We start from the raw sequence: 12796 nt of genomic DNA, 5'->3' as shown, positions 1-12796 counted from the left end.
CCCACAAGTGCCAGATGTTCAAACTGGAATAACTCCAGCCTCCACCATATACTTGGCAACTGCTTCCAGTACACTGACCTGCAAAAGGGGTTGGAAATGTCAAAAAATAGACTAATGTTGTGATGTTTATCTTTGTGTACTTCAGCAGACAGAAACTAGTCCCTTACTCATGACACCCCCTTTGCATTTTACATTTTTATTCTCTAAACTACATTTTTTTTTGGGGGGGGGGGAGAACTAAAAGGTTTTAGTTGTTGACAAGACCATCACATGCATTTTTTTCTGGTTGAGATGACACCTTGTCAGCATGTTATTATCTGTAGCAATGAAATGGAAAACAGCTTCAAAGATGACAGCTGGGATTTGCCATAGACCAGCACTGCAACCCTAGAACTGAAGACCTTGAGAATGAACATCTTCATTCTTTCACAAAATATTTTCTTCCAAGACCATTTGGAAATGTGGCTGAGCTCATTGACTTCCAAAAGGTAGAGCTCTGAACTGTTTTGATGGGTGTAGAACAAGGTAAAATTCTTCAAGGGATGAAACCCTGTTGTTCAGTAAGGTTTTTTGTTTTATATGTTTAGTAATTTTATTTTATCAGACATTTAGCTGATCAGCCCAGTAATTTTCCAGATCCCCCTGGATCCCTTTTTAATTATTTGTGCTAAATCATCATTAAATAAATAAGAGCCCAATCCTATGCATGTCTACTCAGAAGTAAGTCCCATTAGAGTCAATGAGGCTTACTCCCAGGAAAGTATGGATAAGATTGGGCTGTCAATCATTAAATAAATTTTAAAGATTTGTGCTAAATTACCTTCTTATCCTCTAGCATGGGGGCCAATATAAAGGACAAATTACACATTTTTTAGCCTAATCCTCTGCCCCGCTGATGCAGCAATGCCAACAGAGTGCATGCTGTATCCTGTGGGAGGGCAATCCCAGAGGAACCTTTTTTTCCTTACTTCAGGATAAGCCTCCACTTCCCTGTTGGTCTATTCAGAACTGAGTCAGCACTTTGGCTGCAGCAACTCTGGGTGAACCTGGGGAGGTGGATCAAGGCCGGGAAGGGGAATTGGATATTGACAGAGTCACTGCCGCCAATAATCACCCCAACCTCAACATACACCCTCTCCATCCTTCCCCATTCCACTCACCCATGCACCCACTCCAACTTACTAGTGTTGGGATGTCCTACTGTTGTGTAGCGGCCACCACTTACTGTTTCCAGTGTTGACCCAGGGCCCAATTCTATCCAATTTTCCAGTGCCGGTGCAGCTGTGCCAGTGGGCTGGTGCACTGCATCCTTTGGTGGGGAAGCAGTCACAGAGGCCTCCTCAAGATAAGGGAATGTTTGTATCTTTAGCTTGGGGCTGCATTGCGGCTGCACTGCTGCTGGAAAATTGGATAGGATTGGGCCCCCAGTTGCAGGTGCCAGCACACTCTGTCACACCAGAAGGGCCACTGAGCCACTGGAATGGAAGTTCCAACAGCACAGAGGCCTATTAGGAGTGGGCCCTTTGTAAGAAGTTAAGCAATTTGACATTTCCTAAGAGTTCCTTAGAATTCTTGGGTGGATGCCACCAGGACCCTGTGATTTGTTAATGCACTTCAGAACCTCATCTCTTGTCACTTTTGTTTTGACTTGGATCTTTAGATTCTATCTCTGAGGAGGTCAGTTCAAGCATGGCTATCTGCCCTTTGTCTTCTTCTGCTACAAATAATTCATTCAGCTTTGCTGCAACCTTGCAGACCCCATTTAAACTTCTCTTTTATTCCCTTGTTATTTGTGTCCTATAATTGCCTCCCGGGCAGGCTCCCTGCTTTTGCTGTATTTTAATACTTTGCCTTGATGTTTTTAGCCATGTGTTCCTTACCTTTTTTTTTTCTGTCTCTTATTATCACATGTCCTTTGTCAGAGTTTATTTCGCTTGGTTGTCCTCATTGCAGCAAGACTTTGATTTTTTTGAGGGAAGCCTCCTTGTCATTTATAGCTTCCTTGACTCCACCCACAAGCCATGCTGGTATCACCCCCTTGCAGTAAGCCTCTGTGGAGACATCCATTAGTGATATCATCCTCACATGCTTCCAACACTTGGCCTAATTCCTGCTCCACCATCAGCAGCAAGTGATGGCAGCTGGTCCAAGCCCTCATAAGGGGCTGCAAGAGGTGCAAATGGAGATGATGAAAGAAGGCATGAAGCTAGAAGAGGCATGGATGAGATGTGAAGGGATGGAAAGCAGTGAAAGGGGAGAATGAGCAGACAACAAGGAAGAAAAGGAAAGCAAACTGAAAAGGGGAAAGCAGGACACAGGCAGGAGAGGAAAGAAACAGGGAAGACTAAACAAGGGGGGTGTCAGGTCCTGGGGAACTGGCATAAAGCAGCAGGAGAATGGCCACTTCCTAGTGGGCTGCTGTTGATATATAAAAATCAGCAGGTGATGCTTTCTATACAACCTGAAGATAAACATTGATCCAGGTGTAATTGCACCTGCTAGAGCTTCTGCACAACTGCAATTGCTGCAATGTTTTGATATGGAGAATTTTGTTCTGCATACATACTTATTATCCCATGGATACTTAAGACCAGAAGTGCAAGCATGTGTGTGCACCTGCAGCTGTTATCCTAGAAGAAAAGTGTCACATGTCTAAGCTACACCATCTGCTTCTCCTAGGTCAGCAAGAGAGAGTTAGAGCCCAATCCAATGCATGTGTACACAGATGTAAGTCCCATTATAATCAATGGGGCTTACTCCCAGGAAAGTGTGGATAGGATTGTAGCCTTAGTTACCCAGTTAGGTGACCATAATAATCTTCCCCATTGCCATCTGTACTCTGAAGGCCCCATCTGAATCCTAGTGTGACTCCCTATTAATCCTAGTTCACACAAGCAGCAGATACTCATGGGGTTTAGTTTTATGGTGGCTCTGCTCCTATTTCCACGGGATAGCACTGTTGGCCTGGTCCTAAAGACACTCAGCTCTAGTTTTCATTTCAATCTAGCACCTGGAAGACTGTGGAAATTCTGATTTAGGGACTGGAATTTGTGAAGGACTGAGGAATTTTGCAGCATCCTATGGGGGATTTCAGCTGTTTAAAGACTCCTTGGGGCAAGGGGAAATTTGTTCCCTTGCCCCAGGGTAAGTCCCAGTGGCCAAAATGGGCCAACTCAGACCTGCAGCAGCAATCCTGCACCACTCCACCTGCCCCACCCCATTGCCATCCTCCCCTGTGCTTATCCACTCCTTCCAGCCCTTCCCCTTGCACCAAACTTACTTAGACCAGCAGGTCCCTGCAACCACAGCACACACAAGAAGGCTCTGACCTTCCCACCAGTGCACTGGCTAGAAGTGCTACCAATATGCAATTTATGGAACTTTATGGAAGTTCCATAAATTTTATGCAATTTATGCAATTTATACAATTTTATGCAATTTATGGAAGGCATGTTTGTAACAGCCTGCCAGCTGAATAGGATTGGGTCATACATTGATTATATTGGGGTGCCAAGGCATTCCAGCTAACCAGGAAATATTCATAATAAGTTTCTGTGATTTTGTTAATCTTCTAGTGCATTAATATGCAAATTGGGTCAAAATGTTGTTTCAAGAGTTCAGCATAGTCATGCATCTGATTTATGCATCTTTCTGAATGAGCCACTCTGATTTTCAGCCATTTAATGCAAGAAAAGAGCAGAAGCAATCTCTAATTCCTACAATATGGAATTATACAGATTGAAAATAAGCCCTTAAATTAAACTGAATACTTCAGAGTGTTATATGAAAAGACGGTTGGGTAAAAGCAATTATTTAACTATTGTGTTGATTCCAATGCAACATGAATGAACTGTCTGACAGTTTGTTCTGATTACAATCGCTAGTATATTTTTACTCACAAAAGAAACAGCATAAAACAAAGATTGATTGGACCCTGTAAGAATCATTTTTCAGGTAGTTTTTGACAATAAAATACTGAAGGGACTCAAATCTGGTGAAATTTTATCGCAAGGACATTCCCATCTGAGGATGATCCTAGCTTTAAGTTTTAAACAAAAGCAGCCAAAGAACAGAAAAAAGTTATTAATTGTATTCTGCAATTGTGTTGATTAAAGGCTGTTTGAAAGCAGAGTTGTACGTTCTGCAGGTGCAATTTATATCTCATTCCTCTGTGCTGAACAAAAGATCAGTTTTAAATATTATGATGAATCCGAAACTTTATTTCTAATACAATGGTTTTTGTTATTTCCTTTCTATGTCAGAGAAGTATATATTGTGAATCAAAATTGGGAAATACAATATGAAACATTAGGTTAAATAAGTGTTCCTTAACCAGTGGTACGGGTACCACCAGTGGTACTTTGTGATGGTGACTCGTGGTACTTGTGGAACCCCTGGACACCTGCTCATTGGCAGAGAGACCAGGAATGCAACACAACAAACAGCCCTCCACAGGTGTTTGTCAGGATGCTTCTGGCCTCCCAATCCAGAAGTAACTGGCCATGATGTCATTGCCACTTACTTCCAGTGGTACTTCAAATAGGTAGACCATGCAAAGTAGTGTGACGGGGAGCAAACATTGAGGGCACAATCTAAAGGCGCCCTTGGGCCAATGCAAGTCCCTTGTGCCAGCCCAATGTTGTCGTGAAAGTGCAGAAAATCTCTTTCATGACAACATAAGGGTCTCCCCTTGCCTCAGGCTGACCCATGAGCAGCCCAAAACTTGCGCTGGATACAGCGAAGGCCCGCTGGCCTGCCTGTTCCAGCGCAAATTAGAATTGGGCTGCCCAAAACATTGGGTTAAATGAAACTGACACACTGGTGATAATATCTAGAAGCCTCCAAGGCTTGGCGTCCAAGCAGTGTTTAATAAAGGGAGTATCCACGCAATGGACTTGAACTGATTTAATCATCAGCACCTCTCTCTCCAAGGTGTTTTGGAGAGATGTTTTAATTTTGCAATTTTGTAAGGAGGAGTTAGGGATTTCTAATATAAAATTCTTAGCACCTTCACCAAGTTATAGTTCCCAATATCCTTTGGGGGAAGCCATGAGAGCTGAAATGGTAAAAAGAAAACTCTGATATAAGAACCTAACTACATATTATACTCATCACATGAATAACAGCTCAGCCAGCCTATGCAAAAATCTGGAGCCTCTCTCCTACTATCGTAGGGATGCTTGAAGGGTTTGTACTGAAGTCATATTGGGAGGAAAGGAGATGCTTTGATTGTTTGGTTTTCCCTGCTGTTACCTCTAGTGACCACTGCTGTGACCTCTAGTGAATACCCACTTGCTGGCACCCTGGGGCTTTCCCCCTTAAGCACATGACATTATGTTACATGTATTTTACATATGGTTCTAGTCCAGCTCATTCACTGCTGTTCTCATTTCTACATGGAGGAAATTTTTCACATAGTGGAGCCTGACAAAATGTGATGCTCTCAAGTAGTACATAACATTCTACCACCTCCAGAACACTACCATCACATTCTCACCCCATTCTGCCACATGTATAGAGCAGGTCTTTGGTGTTGTGAAGCATTCATCATGAGCCCATCAAGCAGAACTTGAGGAAGAGGAAGAGACTGAAGCCTCAGTTTGCCTGTGATGCCGAAGGGCTTCAGGACGGTAATTTTAGTGTCCAAAAGCTGGGTCCCCCCCCCCACTTTATGAACACAGTTGTGTCACAGCAGAAAGACGCATATGAACATAAATGTACATCATGGAAACCATTGTCAGCAAAGTCATTCTAAATGTGATTCACAGTACATTGCTGTGTGTAGCTAGGGAGGCAATCACTTCACATAGCCTTTTTCCTTGGATTCCCTATCACTGTGGACAGAGATACAATGAAATGAGATAAATCATCAGTGCCCTGTTGTGATTGAAGAAAGCATTAGGATAACTTATCACCATAGCACTGTCGTTGCCATGGTTACCTGGTCACCATGCTCAAAATTCACTGGTGTTCTGTATGCTCACTAATGACGTGGAATGATTTACTGAGGCTGTTGGAGGGAAGATTGTTGGGCATTGGCTTTTACTTTGCAACTGTAATGGGTTTCCTTAGAATGAATGAAGATCACTTTCTGGAAAATCTTATGTGAGGTTGCCAGCTGTTCAGGAAAAGATGACCTCCCTGTGACTTCAGCAGGAGTGTGATCTGCAGAAATGAGAGGGTGAAATTTCTCCAGCATGATCACCTGTTAATGTCTGCAAAGAAAGCTGCTCTTAAAGCAGGAGCAGCGGCTGGTAAAACTCTTTGAAAGTCCTGTTCTCAAGGCCACCCCTTTTAGCAGTAAGCCTATTATAAAAAGCCAGGAACTGTTTCTCTGTACTGCATGCATGTTGGGAATTGCTCTTCACTCTTTTCCCTGGTTTGGAAAGCACGCTCCGCTAAGGTCACTTGAGTGATGTGCTTCCTCACCAGGGCCAGAATCACAAGGCAGCACCCCCAGGCAGCTTCTGAGGGTCCAGTGCTCATGACCCCACTGCTGATGCCTGCCCTTCCTGGTTATGTTCTTCTCTCCAATCCATTGTGATGCAGTATGATCTGTTCCCCTCCCCCCAAGCCAAAGAACAAAGTCTTTCTTGCCAGTGGTACATTCCATGCCTCCCCTCATAATGTCACTAACTGATGTGTAGTATCACTGTAATACATTAATTGGGGACACTGGAGGAACTGCTTGCTTCTTCAGCAAAGGAAAAATCTTTAGTGGGCAAGCATCTTTTTTCTTCTTCTTTTGTTGAAGTACAAAACAACAGCTGGTGTTTCTAGCTGGTGGTTGCTTCATATTCACCTTTCCCCTCCCAGCTGCAATGACCCCAAACCAACATAGTGCTTCTTAGTGCCATGTCAGGGTCTTTGTGTTGGGGGAGGGAATGATGAGTGTGAGGTGCCTGCAGACTAGAAATACATTGTTTGTACTTCTGCCACTTTAGCAGCAAAGAAAAAAAAAATCACGCAAGCACCACAGTGCCAGAACTGAGGCAGGCTCACCAAAGCTGAGCCCCTTTCAAATGTGGAGCCAGTCCTGCCCCTTACCCTTTTCTCTTCTGTCTCTGTTCTCAATTCCCACTGAGCAAAAGCTCCCACTGTCTCTTTTGCCTCAGTACTAAGCCTGTTCTTAAACTTCCAGTCCCAAGGCCAGTTGCACTTGGTACTAAACAGAGGTGACTCTGGCTGGGTGCCACCCAGTGTGGTACTTACCTGGAGAAGTTTGGTGTTCTGAACATTCAGGGGCGATATCATGATGTAATCACATCGCCCCTGACCTTCTGCACTATCACATTGCATTTAATGCAAAAAGTCTGCCTCCAGACCACCTGCATTCATTGGCCCGCTCCAGCCCCAGTTGCTTCAGATTCTTGCCAGTGAGCAGCAAAAACACAAACATCAACAAGAGCACGAGGTGGTGGGCCCGGAGTGGGCTGAAGATTACTGAATGGAGGTTCAGGAGATGTGGTGTCACCTTTTGTCGGAGTGCTTGCTCTGTTGGTGCACAGGCACCTTAAGATTGTGCCAGAAATCTACTGTGTGGTTTTGCTGAACATCTAGAGATCAGTTCTAATTCACCTGTCCACTCTGTTTGTCAACAAACACTTCCACCTCCCTCCTAATCTGAATAATTTGTCATGAGTTAAAGCTCTGCTGATTTACACCAGAAGAGAATTTGGCATGTCCTATTCTCTCCATCAGGAATGCATTTGCATAAGATAAAGATCTAAGAATATTCTGTAGGCTGAAAGCTTTCTTCAAAGTGCTTAATCCATCAAAGCTCTAGTCCCATATCTTTACAAAGTATTCCAATTAAGAAAACCAATAGCTCAGTGGAAGAGATTCCTCTTACAGAAAGTAACATAGTGTTCAGACAAAGAAGGCTCAACATACCATCCCCTAGCAGGGGTCTCTAAACTTTTCTGCTGAAGGGCCGCATCAAATATCTGGCACAGTGTCGAGGGCCAGAAAAAAAAAATTTAAATATAACATTTAAATAAATACGAGATGAAACTTAGATGAATGAAAAAATGAATGGACTCAAATGTCCAGGACTTCTCCAAGCACGAACACAGACCAAGAAATAAAGCACACACTTAAATGGACCCCCATTCACCCATCCCACAAGCACAACTCTGGTTGTGTTTGGTCAACTGGGCCAGAGGCTCTCGGGATCAGAGGCTGGCTGCGGGTTGGATAGAGGCTCACTGCGGGCCACATCTGGCCCCCAGGGCCGGGCTTTGGTGACCTCTGCCCTACTGCAAAGTTGAGATAAACCAGAGGAGGACAGTTCCCACTGTAGCCCACCCTAGCACACCTAGCCCTCTGCCCAAGCACTGAGTTGACTGGTTGGGTGAACTCCCTTGAGGAGGCTGCTGCCTGCCCCACTGCCCTCACACTAAGGCAGTGATTTTCAATCTTTTTCTTCTTGCAGCACATGGTCTTCCATGAACTCTATGGTCTTCTATACGGTTTCTGCCTCTTGTCATGATATCACCTGTTGTGATGTCACTTCCAGCTTCTGAGAGACTCTTCTGGGTTCTGAGGCTCTATTTCTGGGGTGTCCATCTGTAGTACAGACAGTTGCCCTAGAAACAGAGCTGCAGAACCCAGAAGAGTTTTTCAATTATTTTCAGCAGCTGTGCACCAAACTCCAGTGTCACACACTGCAGACTTTTTGTGGCACACCAGTTGAAAATCACTGCACCAAGGCTCCCAAGCTACTCTCTGTGCATCAGCACAAAGGGGGTTAGCTGCCCAAAGGTGGGATTTTTGCTTCTTTAAAGCAACTTTACATGAGCAAGTCAGTATAGAGCTCAGACAGATAATTCTTTGTGTACATCATCATGTTAATACCTTGTGAAATGGTAATCAGGAATGCTGATATCAGGAAAAAGCGAATCACATCTCTTGATCTTTCCTCATGTTAACACACTGGCATTTTAAACTCATGACTGAAGAACCTCAACTGACCAGGAAACTAGAATTTATTGAACTACCTGGTTGAGTTGTCTCATAAATAAATCATTTACATTCACAAAACAAAAGAGTCATAAATGATCCTTCACAAATGAATAAGAATACAGTAATAAAGATGTGATTCCATTACCTAACAGAGTGGTAGTTTATTCAAAATTGCTGTTTGACAATAAATAAATGTTTAATTAAAAAACTCAGTAGTTACAAATGAGATAGTGAATCAGCTCAAACACCCATCCAATGGAAACTTAGTTGTGTGTAAGCTCCATTGAACTCAATGGGGCTTACTTCTGATTATACATGCATAAGCTTCAGTTGCACTTGATTGTTTATAAGCTGAAAGCCTTTATAGTTTCATCTTCCACCTATATTATTGGCTGTAGCCATCTGTTTCTTGGCAGCGGTCTTGATTGGGCATGCCTGCTTGAAGAGCTGTCTGGGAGATTTAAAGGCATGCAAGTTTGCCAGCTAGAGACAGATAGGGAAATTAGGGAATGGGTGGCTCCATCACACTCTGTAGGAAACAAAGTAAGAATCCCATTTTTGGATTTCTGTTGTATACCTGCTTTGAGGTAGCAAGGGGAAAAACCAGTACTGAACTGGGTTTAAAACAAGTCGCATTTTCCATGTTATTATGTGCAATTTCCATAAACTGGGCTTTACAAGGACAGGGATGCTCTGATGTTTTTCTGACAGCTCATCTGCCGACAATAGAACCCCAAATCTGGCTGCTGGAAATCCAGGGAATAAAGGATCTTCTTCTTCTTCCTAACAACCATAATGATGTCCCCACCAGAGACTAGTGGTAATTTGAATTATTATGATGTCTTCTGAATTTGATAGTCATCTTTGCAGAGAAAAATACAATACCCAAGACAGCAGCAATAATATTTTACAAAAGATAAAATAAATGCAGAAAAATCAATACAGAATTCCCATTTGACTGTGAATGCAAACCTCCTAGGGGACACTGTTTAAAATGTTTGTGAACTGTACAGAAATAAGGCACGCCCTCCCCACCAATTCCTAGAGTAGCAAGTGTTGTTTTGCTTACGTCCATGTGAATTCATCCCCTCTTTCCAGCCACTTCTGCTCTACCAATATATAGAGCAGTGATGAGTTATTTTTTCTTTCTTCTGTGAAGCATTGTGAAAGCTCTCCTTTGTGTATCAGTCGATCTTTCCTCCTGTTTACATTGTCCTTTGAAGCTATTGCAAGAGGTTTCACAAGGGATTTACTGTACCCATATAACTCATGCAGTGGGTTAGCACAGGATTGGATAGAGAAATCCCTGCATGCAACAAAAAGAAAATAAACAGTCTCTGTGCCTTGCAACCCTAGTAGGCTCATACAAATCCCATTACCTAACTTGTTTACTCTGTGAAAAGGAATCACATGCTAAAGCAAAAGCTTAATCTCCCCCAACCCCTTTTAATTTCTTTAAAGGACTTGGCAGTGTAATTTTATTTAATTAGGAAACGCTTTCTCTTTTAAAAGGCACATGTTCCATCCATTCCAAAGTCAACTTAAGATACGGTAATTTATCACACTTTGGTCCATTCAGTATATTGGGCTCAGCCCCTGGCTAAAATTGGTAATAGTTCACACAGTTTCCTGTGTGACTGCTGACACTGGGCCTCAAATCCTAAAGATGGGCAGCCCAATCCTGAGCTGCCTATGGCACTGGAACTGCCGCAGAGCCGAATCGGCTGCCATGACATCCTGTATGCAGCAGGGCAGCTTTTGTCCCCTTCCCCCGAGTAAGGAAAGTAGCCCCTTGGGCCGCTGTAGAATCAGGAGCCTCCATGTCGGACTGCGCAGTCCAACACGGAGCTCAGGATCCGGCAGAGTTGAGTTCCACTGGTCCCTCCTGCCCCACTCCCTCCCTGGCATACCTACTTCCCACCCTTTTCCTGCCCTCCCCTGCCTTCCCCCACCCCGGAACACCTTCTCCCCACCCCTCCCCATACCCCCACCTACCTGTTCACTGCCCGGCGGTTTGTGAGACTGCTGAGCAGCGGACAACCTGTGTTCCACTGGCACTAGCACAGCACCGGCTGGTGCTGGGCTAGCTCTGGCACAGGGCTGGCACTGAGGGCTGCAGACGTGCCTAAAAGCATGTTTACGAGCAGGCAGAGGATCAGTGGTAAGAGCTCAGGATTGGACTCTAACAAAGTAATTTTAGCATATGTTTCTGTGAACTTGCTCCTACTTCTTGAGAAGCATGTAGCATTATTCTCAGTTTACAGACAATAGATACTCATGGGTATAGATAAAAACACATTGGAAATTAATGGCCATCAAAGGCAAGAGATACAGTCTGTGACAATTCTACATAAAGCTTAAATGTACACATGAAAAGCCCATTGACCATTCACAACAGCAGTAATTGGTGATATCACCATCTTCCTAGCTTTGCTTTTTTAAATAAGTTGTTAATTGGGTGAGGAAACCATCTTGATTCAAGTCTAAACAGGTAGATTAAAACCTCCTGATATATTTATCTCACAGTTTGATTCTATTTGCTTTTGTTTCAGCTGACAGCTGGGCTACAAGGCCAATACTAGCTTTCACAGTGTCCTCAAAGAAAATGTGAAAGCAAGTTTTGGACACTGAGAAAAAAGAAAAAAAATGTAGATTTTTGCTAAAAGCTCAGAAGAACCATCAGAGTGTAGTAACAGGACTATTGTGTCTTGGCCAAATGTGTCCCGGTCATTGGAGTCCCTGGACTATACACCCAGTTTTTTTTTTTTGCATCCTGGACATTTGTACCCCAACATACTGTATGTATATTTTTGTTTTACTTTTTTTAATCCAAAGGTAGGGTTAGGGCTGGGATAAGAAGATTAGCATCTAAAACATTCGGTTTGTTGCCCAGTTATAGTGGGACACAACCAAATTGTAAAAAGCCAGGCGTGAATGTCCAGTGATGCCAATTAACTGGGATGCATTTGACTGGGTCACAAATACCTTAGTACTTGTGGGTATTTGTACTTGTAAGAATCAGAATAACAATCAGAGTATTATTAATGAGATCAGATCCTGTGTGGGTTTTTCTTACTTCTTCAGTTAAGGTGTTAGCCTCTTTGGCTGCTAACTTTGCTGCAGACATGAAATCCTAGCTCCTCCTAAAAGTGAGAATCTTCAGGAACACAAATCTCTTTCAAAGCTTTGTTTGAATATCCTTACTGAAGTTCATCCTAAGCACATATAATCCTTTTCTATAAATCTTCCAGGCAATTTGCATTTGGTGTCACTGGAAAATAAAAACAACCAAGAAACATCTCCCACTGTTCCAGAAGCCCTGAAACACCCACAAGTCCTTATTTTCCTCTGCCTTGATTACTGCATCACCTGCTGCTTCACATTCGTGATTTCTTTGTCATTCATTGCTGCTCCATGTGCCCTCTCTTTTGCTTTCTCAAGTAATTCCTGCCTGCTTCCCACAATTCTGAGATACTGGTAAGAATATTCCCACTTGGGTTACTCATTTTGTTGTAATCTTAGTTTAGTCTCAAAGGCACCTGATGGAGCTCTGTTAGCTCGGACGGACATTCATGTGTGTGTGTGTGTGTGTGTGTGTGTGGAGAGTGTGATGAAGAAAGCCTAGGACCTTCCTAATATGAAAGTATGTGCCCTCCCACTGAACTATAAACACTTCCCTCAAGGGCAAGAACTGGAAAACGTCACAGCTCTGTAAGGCCTGGCAAAGAACCCTCTCCCCAAGGCTGTAGGCCATGTTATGTCCAGACCACAGGCAGGAACCCACAAGGCACAATCTTGTGAGTGTAGTCAAGCAAGGCAAGACAGAAAGCTT

This window comes from Tiliqua scincoides, chromosome 2, assembly GCF_035046505.1.
Source record: "Tiliqua scincoides isolate rTilSci1 chromosome 2, rTilSci1.hap2, whole genome shotgun sequence".
In the NCBI taxonomy this organism is placed as follows: domain Eukaryota; kingdom Metazoa; phylum Chordata; class Lepidosauria; order Squamata; family Scincidae; genus Tiliqua; species Tiliqua scincoides.
The sequence above is the reverse complement of the archived record's forward strand: the minus strand, read 5'-3'. Positions refer to the sequence as shown.